This window comes from Lathamus discolor, chromosome Z (assembly GCF_037157495.1).
Source record: "Lathamus discolor isolate bLatDis1 chromosome Z, bLatDis1.hap1, whole genome shotgun sequence".
NCBI lineage: Eukaryota > Metazoa > Chordata > Aves > Psittaciformes > Psittacidae > Lathamus > Lathamus discolor.
In genome coordinates, this window is record NC_088909.1 from 100,636,241 (window position 1) to 100,658,148 (window position 21,908).

The 21,908-nt window shown below is 47.9% G+C and overlaps 1 protein-coding gene across 8 annotated transcripts in view; it reads right to left on the reverse strand.

Moving 5' to 3' along the window:
* Positions 1–21,908, reverse strand: part of RUSC2 (RUN and SH3 domain containing 2) — a 57,153-nt gene extending 35,245 nt beyond the window's left edge. For 4 of the 8 annotated variants that reach the window (XM_065662486.1, XM_065662487.1, XM_065662477.1 and 1 more), the window contains exons 1-2: positions 17,898–18,203; positions 1,477–1,567 (exon numbers count right to left, since the gene is read on the reverse strand). The gene's annotated coding sequence lies outside the window, so the exon portion shown is untranslated. Of the gene's footprint in view, positions 1–1,476; positions 1,568–16,667; positions 16,738–17,288; positions 17,478–17,897; positions 18,204–21,887 lie in introns of those variants that run through there. The other 4 variants (XM_065662479.1, XM_065662478.1, XM_065662480.1 and 1 more) reach the window with 4 other exon arrangements.

The following is a 21,908-nucleotide window of genomic DNA, read 5'->3' on the forward strand; positions in this document are numbered from 1 at the left end:
TTCCTACTACCCCATTCCTCGTTTTAAGTCTAAAGATGCTTTATCTGCATTATTCTTGGGCACTGGCAAACTGCACAAAGTTTTTGTGAATAGTTTAGACTTGCCAAAGTCACTCTTTAGCAACATTGGTACACAAGGCTGCAGGTAGCTGGAGGTAAAAAAGCAGATATGCTTCCCCCATACTCCGTACACCTTTAAGACACCCATCAATCCAGACCCTCTACAATCTGTTCCTCAACAGCCAGTGCTAATGTAACTCGCATTAACACACATTCCCCTCAAGCACCTGCAACTGCAACCCCGCATGCTCAGCATCTTCCACAACCCCAAAAGACTGCATCCGCTATTTGCTTATCCCTTTTGTTACCACATTCCTGTGTGTACATTCCGCTACAGCCATGTCACTTTACCACATACGCCAAAATCTCATTTTTTTATACCTTTGTCTTATTGTTCTCACTGTCTGCCATCGTGAACATCGCCTCCCTAGCATCTATATGCATATCCCACATAGATCCTTCTCTTTGTTCAAGCCTGTCTCCCTTTGCATTTGCAGAGGCAGTTTGATGGAAGGATTTGTGCAGAGGGTGGGGGAGGGAAGAAGAAGGAAGGGGGGGAAGGAAAAGAGGGTTTTGGATATAACAAGACCATGTAATTAAGCTCCAATAACTGGTACCCAGCCTGAACCCCTTATTTCAGTAATTAAAAGCAGAAATTCCTCCATTCCTAGATAACCTTTCTCATCTGATCTGTGAAAAGAGGCAGTGAGGAAGCATCCATTTACACAGCCAGCACAGACACACCCTCTGCAACACAAAGGGCTTCAGCCTGCACAGAGCCCATGAATCTCTTAGCAGAAGAGCAGGGTTTTACCTGCCATGATATTTTATCCTAACACATTTTCAGCAATTGATTTGCCAGTATTTAGGGGGGAAAAAAAAGAAAAAGAATAAGAAAGCCAAAAGCCACAGTGACAGCAGCCTTTCCTCTGTCTGCATCCTTTGTTCCTGCCTTTTCATGGAAGCGCTGTCTGTCAAAACAGCTTTTGAACTGCACACCAGCATCACTGCCAGGGATGCACAGAGAGCACGGTAGCCAGCGGGACCAAAACAATCCGTGTGGGCTTGGCTGTTGTGGCAGGCACAATGGAGAGCTGTGCGATGGCATTGTCGGGGAAAGCACGACTCGCCTCTGCACAACCAGCCCTGGACGTGACAACCGCTATTTCATAGTCACAATAGACAAACACATATTCTGCGTATCATTACCAGCCTCCTCACTCGCTTGCATCCATTAGAATCCCAGCAGCTCCAAAGCAAAGCAGCCTCTAAAGAGACAAAGCAATCTTAAAATCCTTATGCTTCATGGGGTAGCTGTCAATCTCCACAAAAACAAACCAGCCACTGTGCAGGACAACGAACGATCTGAAAACCATCAGTACAACTAATGCCCACCCCAATCGTTTCTCCATCTCACCTTTCCACAGATGCTCCGTTCACTGTCTCACTGAATGCGCGCTGCTCCAGCACTCGGATTCCAGCAGCCTCTGTGCTCTACCACCAGGATGCTGTGGAAAACACAAAGCCAATTTTATTATTATTTATTTTTTTATCTTTTTCTCACAGCTGCATCCCTGGCAATGCAGAGGGTCTGCGCAATCACATCCCCAATGCTCCTGCTGCTGCTGTGACGTTGCTGCGTGTGAAGGAGCAAGCAAGCATGCCCACAGCACCACCGCTCCGGCTTGCAATCAGTCCCTGCAGAACCTCAGACAAGGCAGGGGATGGGAGGGAGCAGAGATGGAGAGGAGGGGAGGGTAAGCAGAGCTGGAAGATGGAGGATTGATTCTTGCAGTAATTGGGAAATCGGGAAAGTAGCATGAGGAGAAATAAAAAGGCTAAAGCCTATGCCATAAAGTAAAGCTGCAACATCTTACTCTGCGATAAGCCTGGGTTTCAGATGCGGTGTGGCTGCAAGCTGCCTGATCCCTTCTCCTGGCTTTGCAAAGGAAAGCAAAAGGAACTGGAGTGCTATGTTCCTACCATTGATAATGGCAGCTAGAATGCTTGGAGATAAAATGCTCGCCTGCAAAGCGGTGCATAGCAGGAAGATGGGAGGACTTAACTGAGAGACCAGGAAAACTGCAAGAAGCTTCTTGAAGCTTCTTTTATATTTCTGTAGTGCTTTACCCTAAAAAGCTTCATTAACAGTAACTGCACAGCATCCCTGAAATGTAGCCACCCCCACAGCAAGATGCAAGCACCATGTTTCCCTCAGTGCCGAACTAACCTGTCAGGGGCAGGATGTCTGCAGCCCCTGTTGTCACAGGGAAACTCAGATCAAGATCACAGAATCATAGAATCAACCAGGTTGGAAAAGGCCTTAAAAGATCATATAGTCCAACCATCACTCCAGGACTGCCAAGTCCACCACTGAACCTTGTCACAGAGGGCCTCATCTATACGGTTTGTGAACACTTCCAGGAACGGATTGCACCACTGCCCTGGGCAGCCTGTTCCAATGCCTGAGCACCCATTTGGGGAAGAAACTTTTCCTAACCTGAATCGCCCCTGAGGCCAATCCCAGCACTATTACTACAGCTTTTGTTACCCATAACCTGAGCTGAGTCCCAGCATCTCTGCAAAGCAATCCGCAGCGGATCTTCCTTCTTGCAACAAGTGACTGCCACCTGCAAAAGCCCAGGTTCTCTGCTGTCAGGGGCCATATGGAAAGATTTTTCCATCATCCTCCTTTTACCAGAGGCAGCTGCAACCTGCTCCACTGGCAAATCAGTGCAGTTCCCTGCAGGCTACAGTTAGCTTCACCAAGGGACATGTGTGTCCCTTGCTTTTCTAATATAGCTTGGGTATGGTCACACACCCCAGAAACTCAGCTGTGCTCCAGGCTGTGCCAGAAGAGATGTTTCTAGCACTGGAGCAGCTGCCCTGAGACAACCATCCACTCACATTATTGCACTTTGCCACTTAAGTCCAGCTTCTACAGCCACTGCCCTGCACTGAGCTAAGCAGAGCCCAGCAAATGGAGCATCCACATTGGAAAAAAACATCTCCTGCGATCCCAAACCAAACCTCATCTCCTAAACCAAGGCTCCATGGGGAATGGGTAAGTCAGAGAAGAGGTAAAAATGGCACACAGACACACAGTTCAACGAAACTGAGAGCTGTCCCAAGCTTGATTACTTTTTGCTCTACTCCATGATTCACCCAAAGCAGCAACCAAATAAAACAAATACAACAATGCAGACAATATAACACTTTACAGAAGCTTCTGCCTCTGGATAGGCCGCCGTAAAAAGCAATGTGTTGTGGTTTAAACCCAGCAGGTAACTCAGAAACACTCAGAAACACTCTGGGTGGGATGGGGAAGAGAATCTAAAGAATGCAAACCCCACAGGTTGAGATCAGAACAGTCCAGTAGCTAAAGTATAATATAAAACCACTACTAATAATAATGAGAAGGGAAACAAGTGGAAAGAATATAAAACTAAAAAGGGAAGGAAAAAAACCCAATAAATGCAAGTGATACCCAATACAATTGCTCACCACCTACCAACTGATACCCAGCCCGAGCAGAGCAGTGATGTGGCCCTTTGGGGTGACTCCCCCCAGTTTATATAGTGGGCATGACGTGCTGTGGTATGGAAAACCTCTTTGGTTAATTTGGGTCAGGGGTCCTGTCTCTGCTCCCTCCTGTGTTCTTGTGCCCCTCCTCACTGGCAGAGCATGAGACTGAAAAGTCCTTTTTCAGGGTAAACATTACTGAGCAACAACTAAAGCGTTGGTGTGTTATCAGCATTGTTGTCAGACTAAAGCCAAAAACACAGCACTGCACCAGCTACTAAGAAGGAGAAAAATGACTGTTACAGCTGAACTCAGGACACCACGCCAGAAAAATGTTAGACTCATTACTGGATGTGGCTGCCAATTGCCTTGGATCTCAAACCACTCCAAACCTTTAAAATCTCTCTTGAGTTAGCACTCAGATCAGATTTCTGTCTAAAAACCCAGCAGCTGGTGGGTGGCTCCCACCAAAGGCTCCATAGGCAGGAGCCCAGGACTCCCCCCAGCGCAGAGAAACCCAAGGAGAAAGGGCCTTGGGCTGGGTGTAGGCTGTGCAGGCTGTTCAGAATACACCAGAGCCAGGACCGCAGATGCGGCTCTGTTACTCACCTCCGAAACATTGGGAATGATCCCTTGCCCCAAAGCCCATGCTCCGCAGGTCCTTCATGACAGGCTGATGCATCTGCCCTATCTGTGGTATTCCACTCCCCAACCCACTGCTTGCTTTTCCTTGGATGCTCAGGAACCACACCATACAGGCAGAAGACCAAACCATACAGGCAACAGGGACAACCCCAAGGGAGGACGCAAGATCAAGGGACCTACCTCCGCGTCTGGCCATTACAGCAAGCAGAAAGCTAGTCGTGGCAGGCTCTGCTCCACTCAAGCTGCAGTAAATCAGACTATTTACTGTATTCCCATTAGTGTGCAGACCCTGGACCCCCGTATGGACAGTCCCATTGTATTGTCAGCGTTAATTAAGGCAGGCGCAAGCAGACGTCTCCAGCCCCTTCAGCTGGGGCAGTCGGAGAACAGCAGCGAGGAAGGAGACAGAGAGTCTCAGCTGTGGAGCTCTGTGCAGAACAAGGAGCGTTTGTTACCCAGGAGACTTGTTCCCACAGCAGAGAGGAGAATGGAAACTATTTCGGTGCCCTCCCCAGTCCTCCATGAGCATTGCCAATGCTGACGCCAGGAGGTATAAATGCTGGCAGGCTGAGTGCTTGCCTGCATCCCTGTCCCAGCCACAGGACACTGGCGTTAACCAATTCACTGACAGCAGCGTAGCAGACACGCACACCAGAGCAGATGGAGTCAGGGGGCTGTTTTAAGAGCCAGGCAGAGCAATGCAGCAGAAAGGGGGCTCCTTGAGAAACTCTTCTATTTACATATCTGTTCCGAACATAAACGTTTATATCTCCAAAACACATTCAGCGTGTTCCTCTGACCCCAAGCTGATGAGGCATTGCACCTCTGCAGCAAATATCCCTTTGCTGCATTGCCCACCTAGGATCTGCCCCTCTCAGCAACAGCAGCAAAATACGATGTGCTGTCTCAAACCTTCCCAGGTACAAAGAGATTACAGACGCTAATGAGGAAGAAAAAAGCTCTTTCTTGGGGACTGTCTTCTAGGAGATGACTTCTCTTTGATCACAGAGATGAGTCAGTGTAAGAAGGGGAGCATGGTGTCTCATGCAAGGAAGAGAACAGAGATACTGCAGGCTGGTGACTGCGCTCCTTAGAGAAGCAAGTTGAGGGATGTGGAGGTGCCGGAACATGTCTGGCCCTACAGTAAACAGGGTCCCTGTTACTGTAGGGCCTGGAGAGGTAAGGAGGGGTGCTTCCCATGCACCCCACAGCTTGGCATGGCAGAATTGCTTATGAAACAATGTCAGCCTCATTACTCACAGACATCCCAGGTGTATGAGAACTCAATGCACAACACGTTCTCCCACCAGTAAGGAGGCACATCCCATTCCCAGTGTTGGGCTGCAGCAGAGCTCACCACTTTGGGGAGCCCCATGTGCTGCACTCACATTGGACATGAGCTGTGTGAGTACCTGGAGGTACTTGCTGGCATCAAGCAGGACACAAATAGACCATCGAGGTGGAAAAAAGGCCAGCACAGTTCTGTCTTGGCCTCGGGCTCCTTCCTTCATGTACCATGCAGGATCTGGCTGCTCGGGTCAGCACACCCGCACATACAAGGGTGAAGAAACCTTTTCACTTCTATTGACATCATACAGCAAAGTCATCCTTTGGCAGCCCAAGCCTCCCACCTGTTTGCTGCAGAACTGCTCTGGTGATCCATGAACTGGAAACAGCTTAGCCCCAGGTGACAGCCGGCTGCCAGGGCTGTAGCTCTGACACCAAGAGCTGGTCAGGAACAGGTCTTTAATTACTCATTATTGTCAGGCATGCTGTACGATCTGACCACCCTCACAACAGCCAGACAGCCCCAGGGCTGCTGCCTCTGCACCGCAGCTCACAGCTGTATCCCAGCACAGGGAGCTGCCTGCTGTCTCCTCCTAAAGGGTGTATGTTTTGACCTAGCCCTCGTTACCTTCAGTGTGTCTATGCCTCTCAAGCAAAGAGAAACAGCAAGCTCATTGCCACAATCTGTGCCTTTACTTCTATCTGCAGCATGAGCATGCCTAAGCTACAGCTTCTGGCTGATCATGACCAGCCCATTTGTAGCACAGTCACAGAAGGGAGGGACATCTTCACTCTTTCCCACATGCTAGACCACTCAAGAGCAAGGCAGGAACAGCTCAGTGCCATCCCACCTCACTCATTGCTCATGGCAGAAATCTGAATCCCCAAGACATGACAACCCCATCTATTACCACTGAGGCTGTTTCGGCAGTGCCAGAGAGAGGGCTGTTGGTCAGAGCTGAACTAAGAGTGTGGTCCTACTGAACTAGAGCAAGGGGGACCAGAAGACAGAGGCCAACAGCAAAGCAGGAGATGCTGAGAACGTTATAAAAATACTCAGAAAGGAAAATAAGAATAATTTCCCATCACTGCAAACCCTGCCCTTCAAGGTCAATCAACGTCTCTCGAACACACAGAGATCAATACAGGCTGATCGTTACCAACATGTGCTTGACAACTTTTCTATTCAGTGGGAGCAAATATAGGAGCTTTTGTGTGAAGGGTCAAAAAATCCAAGCAGATTGATAAAAGCACGTGTTGGGATAGTGGCAATCCTCATACTTCCCTCAGTCCTCATACTTCTCAGGGGGTCACCAGCCGATCCCCACCGAGACAGCCTTTCAAGAGCATTTGAGAACAGAGGCACAGGAGTCTGTGGGAATATGCTGGTTGCAAACATGTTCACAACAGCAGGATTCACCAGTCCCCCACGATGATCCTGTCCCAGTGAGCCCTACCTGCTGCCCATAACAGCAGTACTGATTTCGTCAGGAATCGGGCTTGAAAAGAGAAAGTTGCTCCTGTTTCCCCCCCCAGATTGGTCATGTCTTGTTGCTTACTAACTGCCTCCTAGCAGAATTAATTCCCCAAATTTGTTCCTTTGATGTTTAAGAACATTCTCTAAATTTCCAACTTATCCTTATCCATGCACAGCTCACCCTTATTCACTCATGTTCCAAAAATGAGCTTTAACGTCATTGTTTACCCAGCCTGTGTTTTAAGTTATATCATTTGAGTTCTTAAATCATTTCACATTAGGTAGGCTCTCCAGTTCTTTGATCATACATATCCTTTCTCTGGACCTGACCCAGTTTGCATACAGCCTTCAGAAAGCGACTGGAAATGTACACAGACTTTCAAGCAAGGCCTCACTGTGCCTTAATACGCTAAAATTTCCCCATCTCTGCTATAAATATTTTTTCCAATGTGTCACATTGGATGACATTTATATTTTTCATGGCTGCATCATACTGGGTGCTTACAATTTTCCTGCACAGCACTGATAAACCCTGGCTTTCTCTCCATCTCTCTCTTTCCCCGGTAAGCTCCCAGCTGGAGCTGCACTTTTTGCCCACTTCTCATGCACACAACCACGTAATTTTGAGCTATCCAGTTCCTATTTGTATTATTCCTTAAGGACATCTCCGCTCTTCCCGCTGAATAACCCTCAACTGCCTCTGATGATACTTCACCGCTTTGTGTCTTTAGGAACCATCACTAGTACAACCTTACTTTTTACTGCTCAGAGCACTGTCTAATGTATCAAATAGCTTCCATTTCAAGGCTACTCTCCTCTAACAACTTCCCTTCACACTAGCAGTTCCTCTTTCAATATTCCTGTTATCTTACTGTAATCTGTTTACTGCTTCTTAGTTTTCAAGGGTATTATGGACGCAAGAGCCTCATGCAGGTTCAAGGGGAGGCAGGGCAAGCACCTGAGGGATCCATTTCAGCTCATTAAAGGGATAAAATAAATAGACTTAGCAAATCCCCTGGAAAAAAATTACTAAGATATGATACCTGTTTGCCCTGCTGCGCCTCTTCCCTAGATGACCACCAGCAAGCAATCTGTTCTGGCAAAATCATACTGGACAAGGTGGTTCCTCCATCCCAATCACTACCTTAACTTCTACCCGAAGGTCGAATCCTTCCTATTGCTAGTGGCTGATGCCTCACTGCCCAGGAACAGAGGCTTTCACAAGCTCCATAAAAAGTCACGACTACCAGATAGGGCTAGTGCTGGCGAGGCTCCCCACAGGGCTGGGCTGAGTTCCACATACCTCTACAACACAGTGAGATACCTATGGGAAAACCAAACCTAGCCCACAACCAGCTGCCTGTCTCCAGTCCCTTCCAGCCCAGGAGTCTACTAAGGTTGTACTCTTTCTCTAGGAAAGTGCTTCTATGAACATTTGACACCAGGAGACTGTGGCAATAAGGAGATGTGAATCACTTGGAAGACTGTGAAAGGGAGAAAAGTTCCTACAACCCTGGTGCCATCTTTTAGCTTTAATACTTGGTACTGCCCAAGCAAGAGAACAAAGAAATAGCTGAACACTTTAAGGCAGAGGGAGATCAGGACAGAAACAACAGAGCAGCTCCTGAGTCATGCCTGAAATCTCAGCTTCAATCTGATAAACTGAGCTCGTGAAGCTGTATGGAAAACCTTTAATTAAAGAGAGACCTGGGCATAACTGATCCAGACTGAGATTTCAGAGTGTCAGTAGCAAGAGCTCAGCTCTAAGACCAACTCTGTGTCTTCAAGCACTCACACAGGTATTGATGATATGCTGAGTGGGAATACAGACTCTTTCACCAAGGAATGACTTGGCAAAAGGAGCAGAAACGGTGTTATTACAAAAAAGATATGCCTTCTAATGGGGCAATCAATTGGTCTGAGCAGCCCATGGCAACAGTGGGTACTAAGGTGTTACTGGCTTCCCTCCTATTGGAATTAGTTTTCAAAATGACATCAATGTTATACAGCACAACTTACCTAAACTGTAATTTTCTTCATAACTTATTAGTTCCCTACTGCCAAAAGGAAAGCCTTGAGTTGCCACATTATGTATTATATTCGAGCTGTTGGATTTGGCAGCCCCAGTTCTGTATTCACTGTTTTGTATTTTAACCTCCAATAAAAATCACATATTTCCAACTAAGCAGCTGAAAAGCTGCCTTGCTGAGCTGAATCTGCAGCCATGAAGTAGTTCACTGTTTATATGCTAAGTACAACCACATACTGCTGTGTACATAGCACACACTGCTCAAGGAAGGTGACTGCTCATGGTTCCCATGATGTACACCAAAGTGACATTCCATTCCCACTCCAGGGGCTGAATCAAAGTGAGGCTGACTGCACACAAATAAGCCTCAGCTCACAGGGACCGCAATGGAAGGGATACAGCACAAAAGGGGAAAGAAGAGGAGAAGAAAAACATCACTGTTGGACACAGAAGAGGCCACATCCAAGAACGGAAAAAGCCTCCTGCCCTCCTGCTTCAGCACTGAGTCATAAATATTCCAGTTTTCCAAGGCAACGGCAAGTATGAAAACTGCTCTGGATTTCAAGCTGAAACCCACACTCGCCCCTCTCTCCATGCCAAAGTACTTTCTTGCCATCCCTGCTCAGAGCAACAGAAAAGTCAAGCAGTGAGATCCGTCATCTCGCCACAGAGTGGGTTCCCAGCAGACCTTCCTACTCTCAAACACCCCCACCTTTGCAACGAAGCCCAAGCAGCACATAACACCAGCTGATGTATTAGAGACATGTGATATTAATTATGACTGTTTATACTGATTTTTTCCCAAGTTTTTCCATTTACCACCCGAACGAGACACACAGTGATGCTCTGCAGTGCTACCTGGCTCCAGATAGCTATGTTTTAGTGGCAGATAAAGCAACGTCTAGACAGCTTGTTCTTCTCTGATTAAAAAAGACTATTGAAGGCACACTCGAAAAACACCCACTTAGCAGCAATTCTACAGCCCAGTATTGGCAGGCACAGGACTCCAGTGCCACCCAAGAGACTGCCTGTGCTCCTGAGCACCCACATCCCAGCAGGCACATAGAAAAGCTGCAAAACGAAGAGAAAAAAGACCACTGAAAATTCATTCTAAAAAGCCTTTGTAATGGAGGCTTGCAACTAATCCCTGGAGACCCCATCCACCCCTTGTTCATCTAGTCTGCTGGCTTGTAGATGGAGCAGCTGGTTTATACCTTTTGTCTGTATTGTCTGCAGTACTGGTACTGTTAGCTGAAGGTATAATGTCTATACATAAACAGCAAATTGACATAAGTTATGATCATTACCATGACACCTCAGACAGCACAGATTGCACATTCCCACCCATAATCATCATGCATGACCTGCTCATTCAGAAGGGATCTGTGGTTACTGCAGATCACAGGATGAACTTGGGTAATAGTGGCATTTTGCTTTGAAGCAGACAAGCAGTATGTAGGCCTGTATGAATAGGCATGTCATATGCAAGAAATGGAGTAGTCCTTCTCTGCCCAACACTGGTACACGCCTCATGGACGTGTCCTACATGGACAAGCTGGTGAGAGTTCAAACAGAGCAAGGAAAACCAGAAACCAGTAAATTGCAAAGCAAGCGAGTTAGTTCTCTGTAGAGAAATAGGGGGTAGATGAAAGCAGCTCTGAAATGTATAAAAGGCTGCTGCCCTGAGCAAGTAATAAGCTGTACTCCATATCCTCAACAACAGAAGTATATGTTCCCTGAGGAGCAGCCAGGGAAATCTTGGTTAGACATCATATATAGCAGATAAAACTAGACATTCTTTATTCCACAAACAAAACGCAGCAGTCAGGAGGTAAGACTGGGTTTCTTAATATTTTCCATGGTCTTGTCTGCCTCAAATGCTCTTTGCTTTACTTATCTAGAGGCAGGCATTCCTGTTTATTTTCACAGGCCCTTAGTGTCAGAAATTGGAAACTATTTCTTTCTCTGGCTTTGCCACCAAACAAATGTCAGTCTTAGAGTTTTGGCCAGCCCAGTGTGCCATTGCATCAGGACACACCAACAGAGGGTAAGGACTAGACTGCTAAAATGGAGGATGCAACAGAGATAATGTCCCAGTCACTGGGAGCTTCTAGGGAGATGAAATGAAGAAACACAAGGAATACCATAGCCGGAGTCCACTATGCCTGGATCAGGAAATTATAATTACATGGCTTCTGGGGGTTTTATTCTCGTATGATTTCTGTTTGACTCAGAGGAGAAGGAAGCCTTTAATGCAGGATTAAAAGCTGAGAGCAGCTTATTCTGTGAGGCAGAGTACCTGAAGATACAGAAGCATGCTCCTGGATAGCCTGAGAATGGAAAAGCATCTTGTGCCAGGTGATCCAGTAGCTAATCCACCTGGCTACTAAAAGCATAATCCAGGTTGTCTGTTTGGGTTTGTTTCCTAAATGGAATATGCTAAACGTCAGCTTTCAGCCGGAGGATTCACCCTCCTTTCATCCACCACAGCGAAGAGACTTTTTCTCATTAATTTGGTCTTATTGAAGATGATCCTTGACCACAGCTGAGAACCTTTCTAAGTTTGTCTCTGGTTATTATTAACCTATTCCTATCTAACAAAGTAGGGTGTCCCAGACCATCAGTCACCTGTACTTGAGTTCTCCATGTCAGGTCAGCCTATGATTAAACAACCTTTTTGTTGTACGGGCTTATCAGTGTATGCTTAATTGGCAAGAAGAGCCCAATCTGCAGCACCTAGCTGCCAAGCAGCCAGTTGTACAAAGTCTACCTCCTCCAAAAGACATGTTCAAACAACAGGCAGCCATCCCATACACAGGCTGGCACACAGAGCCAGAGATGGGAAGTATATGCCTGTTGATTGTGTGCAACAACCTTGCTCAGATTGGAGATAGACCAACAGCAAAAGAAATGCTACAGGGATAAAGCGGATCCATGTGCAGGAGGAAATCCTGCCATGTTCTTTAAAACAGAAAAGAAAAGCTGGCAGAGGCAAAGTCCAGGCACCAGTGATGAGGCTGGCCAGGAAGGCAAAGCAGGTCACTGGAGATGCCTGACAAACACACCAAGCTTAGACTGATTTGAACAGACTGAAACAGAGCTCAGCCTCGTGTGAAGCAGATGAAAGGGCTGGGCACAGCTCTTCATGGGTTCCCCATAGAAACATCTCAGCACTTGAGGAACTGCTGGGAACCATTCTGTGGGGCTATGGTGCTGCACAGAAGGTTACTGAGAAACATCCAGCAAAGAGGTACTTAAAGACAACAAACAAGGTCATGTGCCTCTATACACTCCAAACACATTTCAGGCAGGGGAACAAGAACATGTGCAAGGGTGGAAAGAGCCCTTAAAGAGCCCTCATGAGCTCTGTAGTGTATGAGACACGGAGCATTCACTCAGGCCTAATAATAAGCAGCAATGATGATGACTCAGAGAGCTCCTTTGTTGCTTGGACATGTCAGAGGAACAGAGGAACAGGAAGCCCCCAATGAAGGACTGATTGCCCAGAGCATATTCCTGGAAAAACAGAAGCATGTTTTTCATCTCCATGATATATTTCCATCTTAGAACAACTCTGAAATCCGTGCTTTCAGTACACACTCAAGAAAGCACTCCAAACCCAACGTGTGCATCTTGACACACAGCAAAAAAGCCGAAAAAACACTACATAGTGGGATGTACAGAAGGGCTGAGCATGTGAGGTACGATCGTCCAAGTCTGAAGATGAGCAACCCCTCTCATTCTCTGTGCAATGTCTGGAGAAAACTCTTGGTCATGGTGTTCTAATGGGACTTGCTCTCCACCCCTGGGAACATCTGGCAGTATTAGTAATCCCGTGTCAGAGGAGGTGAAGCATGGAGTGTCAAACAGCACTTGTGACCTTTCTAGCAATTTCGGCATGCCTGCTGCTTTCACAGCAACTTTCTGTATCAGCCTAAAATAAATCCAGCCCTTCTGAAAGTAAAGCACTCAGAGATTGCAGAAGCATCGGCCCTTCCTCTACAAAGCCAGAAACTAGCACAGTTGTATTTGGGGATGCAAATGTGGAGGCCAAGGAGCTATAGAGGGGGATTAATGCTATAGTCCTGAACCCCAGCATCTGAAAGAGAAGTGAGGCCTTCCCTGCCCATGACACTTCTGCTTTCCATTCAAGGCAAATAGGTAAGTGTAAGCACTGTCCCTGGGTTTGTAACCAGAAGAAATCTCATCTCTTTTCATTTTCGTCCATGTGCAATGCTCCACATATTAACAGCAATGGGCACTCCACTTCTGTAGAGGTTAACTTTTACATCCCATGCTAGACCAGGCAAGAGCGGAGCCACATCATCTATCTGCAGGAAGGAGCATCTCTGTCTTCAGATGGGTTTTTTTGACCTTGAACTCTCCAAGAAGCATTTCTGTGAGCTCTGGGCTCTATACAATGAACACAAGGGCTCAGTGGGGTCTGTGCTTTCCAGTAGAGTCTGCTGTTTTCCAGCACACAGCAGAGGCTGATGCTGCAGCACCATAAGAGTAGCTGAATTGCATACCTAGCATAGGGCTTGGCCAACAACAGGCAAACCCCAGCCTGAGGGAAACAAACTGCAGCTTCCAGCTCCTCAGTCAAATGCTGCGGTCCAGTTTTCAGTTACAGGCACTGACCACAAGATGAAAATTGTGTAATAACTTTTGTGTTTATATGGATAGCAAGAAACATCCAGAGCTATACTTGTTAATTCAAGATACAGATTTAATATGCCTTCAACAACAAACAATATCCGGCTACCAGCCCTTGGGATAAACCTAACACAGGGCCAGAATCCCTAAATGTTTCATTGCTACAGCCCAAGACTTTTTAGCAAAGCAGGTGGTTCCGACCACCAGCAGGGAGCTGGCAGAGGCTAGATTAAAGCTCAGGTTAACCCCTCGTGGAATTTCCTGTACCTGTCATTAGACTGAGAGATAACACTCAGGAAACCTCAGTAACAAATAACCTAATCAGAAGTGAAAGTCATCACATCCTCTTGGTGACCAGCACATCTGCTGAACCCGAGGGTCAGTGTCCTCTGTGGTCAGCAGGGCAGTAAGAAGAGGAAAACATAGGGAGCTCTGCTGGGCCTCCTCCTGCTGCCCCCCCCCAAGGGTCCAAGTCTGCTTTCTATGGAAGATTCCCAACACTTTGGCTGAAACGACGCCAGCATTTGGGCAGGGCTTGGTGATATTTTTAACACTTGCTCACATAACTCTTTGGATGAATCCTGGGAAGAGCTTGCCACCAAAATAGTATACTGTGGGCACTATTTATACACCCACTGGCAGCACAGTAGGATATGCTTAGAGGGAAAGCTAGAGGACCCCCTTCCCTCCTTGCAGCTTAGCAACTAGGGATATAGAGGGGTCCCTAAAACATAGAATTATAGAATAGTTAGGGTTGGAAAGGACCTCAAGATCATCCAGTTCCAACCCCCCTGCCATGGGCAGGGACACCTCACACTAAACCATCCCACACAAGGCTTCGTCCAACCTGGCCTTGAACACTGCCAGGGATGGAGCACTTACAGCCTCCCTCGGCAACCCATTCCAGTGAACCACCACCTGTAAAAGGCCAGGTATCCTCATCTGTGCTGTTTAAGGCACTCTTGTCCACACAGGAGGGAAGCCCAGGTACAGCAAGCTTGGGGGTGATAGAACAGGTTCAAACTTTAACAGGGGAAGTTGAGATTTAATATAAGGAGGAAGTTCTTTACTGTAAGGGTGGTGAGGCACTGGAATGGGCTGTCCAGGGAAGCTGTGAATGCTCCATCCCTGGTGGTGTTCAAGGCTAGGTTGGACAGAGCCTTGGATGAGGTGGTTTAGTGTGAGGTGTCCCTGCCCATGGCAGGGGGGTTGGAACTGGATGGTCCTTTCCAACCCTGACTATTCTATGATTTTATGATGGCTCTGTGAAGAGGCAGGCACATCCCAGCTGCTTTGGGCTAAAAAAGGAACAGTTGTGCCTAAACACCAGCTGGGTCAGAAGAAAATGCTGCTGCCCTCCTGTTTTATCTATCCTTGGCTATTGCAGCAAGGGGCAGCGTTTCTTGGTCATCACCGCTTTTCCCTATACAGACCCAGTAAAGGTGTGCAGTGACGGGAGAAGGTGAGGTTTGCAGGAAAGAAACCACCAGACCAACAAGACTGACTGTCCTTCATCCCTAGGGACAACAGCAGCCTCAGGCCTTTCCGTATGAGAACAGCTTTCCCTAAGGGACTGGAGGAAAAACAAACAAACACCATTTTGAGACTATCCAGGGAAAGGAAGCTCTTCCCCTGTCTAATCTTCTGGGATAAAAATAACTTCTCTAAAGCCATTTCCATTGCCTGTTCAGCTTCCTTGATTTTTGTCTTGCTTGAGTTTCTTCTCCCTCCCATTTCAGCCCAAGACACATTCAGACTCCTGTCTAGTTTCTTGTCCTCTGAAGACATGAAGGCTGATGAAGCAGGTGATGTGACCTGCAGAACATGCACAGGATGCTGAATGAGAGCTGAGGAGACAAACAGGCTCTGGAGCACTTAGCACACAGCATCCTGGGGTAGAAAGGGAGTCAGGGTTTTGTTTTCCGATGTGTAGGTAAAAAGAAAAAGGGTATATGCATTTTCTTCCCATGTAATAGAGGCTACAGCCCGCACAGCACGCTGACTGTTCACCAGAGCTACAGAACAATGCAGGACAAAACCACATGCACACCACTCATTGAAACATGCTTTCTAGGCAGGGGCAGGGCTGGCCACATTACTCTTAGCAGAACAAATGGAAGGGATCATCTCCTACCTTGCCAGATACAATCTGCCCTGACGGTGGGCTCAGCTCACTGCAGCTGGAAGCCGGGTGCCGCAGCAATAGCATGAGAGCCGCAGGAAGAATATAGCATGCAGAGCCGGCGATAATCCAAGGCAAAACCCGCTTGTCCCCGTGCCGGCTCAGGGATCAGCGAGCCGTGCTGCGGAGAGCCTGTGCAGGCAGCTCCGCCGCTGCTGCAGGATGGCAGGAGGCAGGCAACATGACAAGGCACTTCTTCCAGACAGGAGCTGGCTGCGGGTTCCCTCCTGCTGCCAGACACCCGCCTGTCCTCGGGTACGGCAGTGCCAGGGTGCTGGTCCCACTCACGGTGCTTGTGGTCAGGGGGGGAAAGAGAAGGCTGCAGGCAATGCAAGGGCCAGATTACTGATGAAAGCCCCAGTGTGTAAATACAGATGCAGTGTGGAGAGGACTATGGCAGAAATGCAGCTCGTGTTACAGCGAGCCATTTACAGCACGCTCAGAAAGAAGCAAGCGTGATGGGGCTGTGCTCCATGGCCTGCCCGCACAGGCAGGGGGGTCGCAGGGCTGCTGCCTGCAAGGGGAAGCATCAGGTGAAGTGGCCACTAGCGAGGGGAGACAACCCAGCTTCACACCCTCCATACATAGCACATAATAGCAATAATGCAGACCTATGTATTCTCCATCCTTCCCCCAGCCTGGGACAGGCACAGCCCTCCCCATCTCTGGTGCATGATGCTAAGCAGCTCGTCATGCCTGAAAGAAAGGCTGATGACAGCATTTCTCCATCTGTGTCACAGAAGCAGGAGACTATTCTCATTGTCCAAGCTCTCTACCCATGCTCAGGGGCTCCACATCCTTGGGACTTACCTTCTCTCTCCAGTTCTCTGTCTTTGGCACCTCCTTCTTTCCCTAGGATTTCCCTAGGATTCTTCTTTCCCTGCCATTTAAGGATAATTTATAAGCTGTATCACAACTGCATTTACACCAAATAATGAAGATAGGGGATAGGGAACTATCTTGGCAAAGCACCAATGTTTCAAAGTGTTTGGGGACATTGACTCCATTTGTACCCACAGCTGGAGCCAACAGTAGCGTCGTTTCACAGGTTTCAGCCACTGCCCGTTAAACGAGAACTGAAAGCAGAGGCTGAGAAGGAGCTGTTTCAGGATGCATACCACAGCAGGCATAGCCTATTTTCAGTAAGCGTGGTGCCAGACAGCCATAAAGCTCACACCAGGGACTTCTGGGTACAATCAGTGACAAAGAACAGGGACTTCATGTAGCCATGAAGCAACTGATGTCTGCTCTGTAGAAGCTACAGGGGGTGTGGGGGGGGTGTGTGCTCCTTTGAAAGATATACTGCCAAGCCTCAGGGGTTTTAAAACAGTTGACTTAGGCCAATTGCATCAGTGAGTGCTGTTGAAAACCTACCTATCAGGGAAGCACACGGACATCAAAATAATAGGTATACGTCCTAGTGATACCTACCTGAGGGGTGAAGCCAACTTTTAAGTTGCTTCTGCAGCCAAACTGGTCTCAGCCAGGGAATGGCTAACCAGGAGATGACCCCAAAGATTTGGAAACCATTCACAACGTCCCACGGCTCAAACAAGGCAGTAGAGAGCGCTTAGATCAAGGCAGCAATAAGGGCTCACAGCATCTGCAGCAGCAGTAATCCTGTCAAAGCACAAGTGACAGCCCTGTGCAGCCTCCTAGGAGCACAGCATTGACCCTGGCTGTGGAGCCCTGTCTATAAGCTCTTCCCTGTGCTTTCTGACCACACCTGGAGAGATGGATGAAAGTGATACCCAGAGAAAATGGGGTTTAGCAATCTGTACAGCCTGAGCTCACCTCAGTCTGGGAGCTGCTCTTTCTTTTGGGAGCTGCGCTGTCCCACATCAGTCTGATGCACTGCCCATGTTCATCATTTGCTGGAAGAATCCAGACATTACAGGAGAGGATGGGCACAGTCAGCAGCCCTTCATGGGGGTTTTCTTTTCCAGCTCAGCTGCATAAAACCTCCGGCAGACCCCATCCCTTTTTGCTGCCTCAGTTTCCCAGTTTCCCCCGCTGTGAAATAAGGATCATGACACTTACCAAGCTGCCGCGGATGTTATAAAGTTAACTTCATTACTGGATGCTGTCAGCCTGCGAACAGTACCGAGCATTCTGCGAGGCTCCTTTTCCACTCATAAAGCGGAGACTCCTTGTGGCTTCCCCAGGCATACAACTACTGCCTGCAGCTTTCCTCACCCTCACCACGGCAGGTATGCTGCAAAGGCGGGGACCCCCATTACCCGCAACAGCAGGAGCTTCGGTCCCTCTACCAGCTGCATCCAGGCCATCTGCCAGGCAGGAATGCAATGCACCAGCCTCAGCCGAGCTGTCAAGGCAGCGGAAGGGCTGGGGTTGCACTGCTCTGGAATTCCAGCTACGCACAAACACCCATCAGCCTGCACCAGGAATGACTCCTCCCTGCCCCGGACAGGGCTGAATCACTGGAAATACCAAAACAACGATGAGGTCACGTTCCCAGAGCAAAGAACTGGAGCCAGATATAGCTGCGTGGAGAAGCGTGCTAAAAAGGGACTCGGTGTGCAGGCTGGGGGCTCTGGCAGACAGGCACCCCAGCATTTGTCTCGTTTAAAAACAGCTTGAGGCTGCCAGGAGACTTCTTTTCTCTGAGGGAACTGGGCAGCACAACAGGGGCTTTAAACTCTTTAATCATCCTACTGAAAGAGGCACAAACATTAGAGCTTGTGAGTGTATAGACTTGGGTTCAAGGAAAGAGGAGGAGGTAGAACGATGACTGGATTCAAATCCAGTGTTCCCAAAACCTCACTGTGTTACCATGCTCATGCTTAAGCAGTCAAAACCCCCCTGCTGCAAGCTGAAAGCTGAACAGCAGACTAAAATCTTGAAGCTATTACTGTCCAGCCAGCTTCCACAGAAAAAGAAAGTCAGTTTGATAAGTTTTCGACAGGGTGAGTGGCAAATAACGGTCCTACTATTGCTCCTAAAGTGAGAATCTGAGACAATCCATTCCCAGCAAATAGACTTTTCAGGGCAGTGCCTTTCCCGGTTCTCAGTGGAGAGAGACTGGAGACATTCTGCTATTTAGCCTGTGAAGGAAATTGCAACATAGGACTTGGACAGGATAGCAGAATTCACAACAGAATTCACAACATCCTGCTCTTTCCCCTCTCCGTAGGACAAGACATTTGGATGGATAACAGTAACGCCCACAGTTATATGAAGAAGAGGGTCTGAGAATGAAGATTTTGTTCTATCAGGATATAAACTAAATCTCAATCAGAAGCCAAGGGGGAGCAAATGCAGGACCAGACAGCTAACACCAGGCATCGCACCTGACTGGCTGGGCAGTAGTCATTGAGCTGGCGTACTCTGCAACAACCACAGCTGTGTGTAGCACAGTGAGCTTGGGCTACGCTGCACCAGTCCCTTTCTCCTTCAAGATTCTGCTTCTAGATTTGCTGACAAAATATATAAGAAAATCTGTGACCTGTGTGTAACTCCCACAGGAGACCCATTAGGCCAGAAGTGCTCAAAACCTAATCAGTTCATTCTTACCCCACTTTTTCACCCCACTGTTTGAGCACATTCTGGTAACAAAAGCCACCATACTGCGCCACACCAAGAAGTCTTCTCATCTAGTGCCCTATAGTAGACATTTTGGCACCAGCATATTCATATCACAGAGCATGGACTGATCTCTCCTAAGGCCATACTCCTTCAGACTGCAACAATCACCAGCCAAGGAGCTTCTAGAGCTGGAGGCTGCATACTGAGCACCATGTTTAGCAACCTCTGAAATGCACCCCTGCCATTGAGGTGTCTGGTTCCTTCTGGAATCTGTGTGTATTTTCAGCCTTCATGCCATCTCATAGCAACATGTTCTGCAAATCAACTGTGTTGAAAAAGGACTTCCTTAACCTCTTGCCTGATACATAATTTTGTTGGATGTGCTTCCTCTGTGCTTTGAGAAATAGCAAAGTTGAGTAAGGTCAGTCCTTACTCAACTTCTGCACACTGTACACTATTCTATAGGCCTTTACGCTTTCCCACTGCCGTCTACTTCTTGTTTAATCTCTCTTCCTGCAGAAGCTATCCCAGCCCCCTACTCATCCTCATTCCCTTTTTCTGTATCATGTCCAGGTCTATGTCATTTTTGTTGAGAGAGGATGACCAGACTTTGTGTGGTACTCAAGATGCAGTCACAACATGGTTGTATACCTAAGATTACAAGAATATACTCCAACATTTTTTGATTTATTCTTTATTTCCAAGTATGAGGTCTGCCTTTTTGGCTACAGCTGAATACTCAGCTGATGTGCTCTGATAATGATCCATAATGACTCCAAAGGGCTTCCTGTGGGCAGTGAGAAACTGGTCACAAATGGCCATTATATGTGGCATTTACCAGCAGGGATTCCTATTTGCTGTTTTATCATGCTAATAGCTTTGCAAGTTACTCCTGTAATTCTTCAGGTAGTTTTTAAACTGACTGTGTTGACTTAGAATCGTCAGAATATTATAGTTCTCATTCCAAGCCATAGCTTAATGTATTGCACAGAGGTCTCTGCAGGACCCAGGCACTGCACGTATCAGAGCTTTGCTGGATTGCAAAGCATGACTTTTGGCAAGGAGTGCTCTAAGCACAATGACGAGGAATGCCCCATCTCGAGGGATCTCCTACAGTGGCCTAATGCAAGGAGCTGTGGAGCTGTAACACTTGTGGTCTGCACCTGAACTTGTGCTGACACAGGGCCATGCCAAGATAGGTACCTGTACCAGATACTCCACAGGCTTTGCCAGGCACAGCCTCAATGCTGTGTATGTGGTAGCACAAGCATTACAGCAGTAGGATGGCCACACTCCACACCCCATCGCTGGGATGAGGTTTGCAGCCCACCAATTTGTACTCACACCCCACTGTCTGAACCAGGGTCTTGCTCTGGCATTTGTGGAGGATCCTGTTGCAGTCTGAACCACCCGTTGTGAAATCAGCCAACAAGAAGCTGTCATGAATGATATGGACAAGTCACCCGAGAGACACCACCACTGCAATGCATAATGTTCTGCAAAGTACCTGAGCTAGCAGAGAGGTTAAAGCACCCTAAGACAGTATCCTCCAACAGCAGCCTCGGGTTGTGCCAGCAAATGCCGGTGCCAGCAGAACATTGTGACAGCAACCCTAGAGCTGTCCACGGGGAGACTGTTCTGACAGGAACAGTCCTAAGGAAGACGCTGGGACCAGTTCTCCTGCTGCAGAGCCCCAGCCACAACTAACACCGTTCTGTGGGGGAAGCAGCCATTCTGTGTGACCCAGCGGGTCGCGTGTTCTTTCCCTTCCCCTTATTATCAGGTCCTGAAGGTGCTGTGTGCCAATTAGACAAACCAAACAGGTTTCTTCTTCCCCTCCCTCCCTGCTTCAAGATTCCTGGGTGCCAGGAGCCTGATATGAAAATAAAGCTTTAATTGTAACTATGATTTAGTGCTGTAGTGATTCTGCCTGATCCCTGAAAGAGCCTGTCAGTGCCAGGTGATGGAAACATACTCCCATGCACAGCTCCACCGAGGACTCAGTCAGACGTGCGGAGTCCAGGGCAAGGCTTTAAGGGCTACAAGGATGCTCAGCAAATAACCACCCCAGGCACAACTGATGTGAACTGTGGAAACCAACATTCCCAATCCAGGCAAGTACACACACAAGAATGGGAAGAGGAGGGGGATAAACTATGGGCTTCATATGAGCAGTAGGTATTATGAGCAAAACCCCAACCAGGCTTCAAGTTCCAGAATGAGAGGGACAGAGGCCTATAGCCAGCAAACATCAGAAAACATCCTCCTACGTGTCCATGGCTTTGGTGAAGAACTAACTGAGAATTAAGTGTTCAGTGGAAGGTGGATTGCATAAGCAGAATTGGGGTAACAAGCTTCCCTGAACATCTGGGAGAGATAAAGGAGCAGAAGAGCTCCTCCCAGCCAAGTTTACCCTGAAGCACTCCGAGTTGAGCTGGCAAACCAGCAGGATCTGTTGCCTGGCTCAGCTTCAGCAGAGCTTACCACAGGAAAGAGCATCAGGCA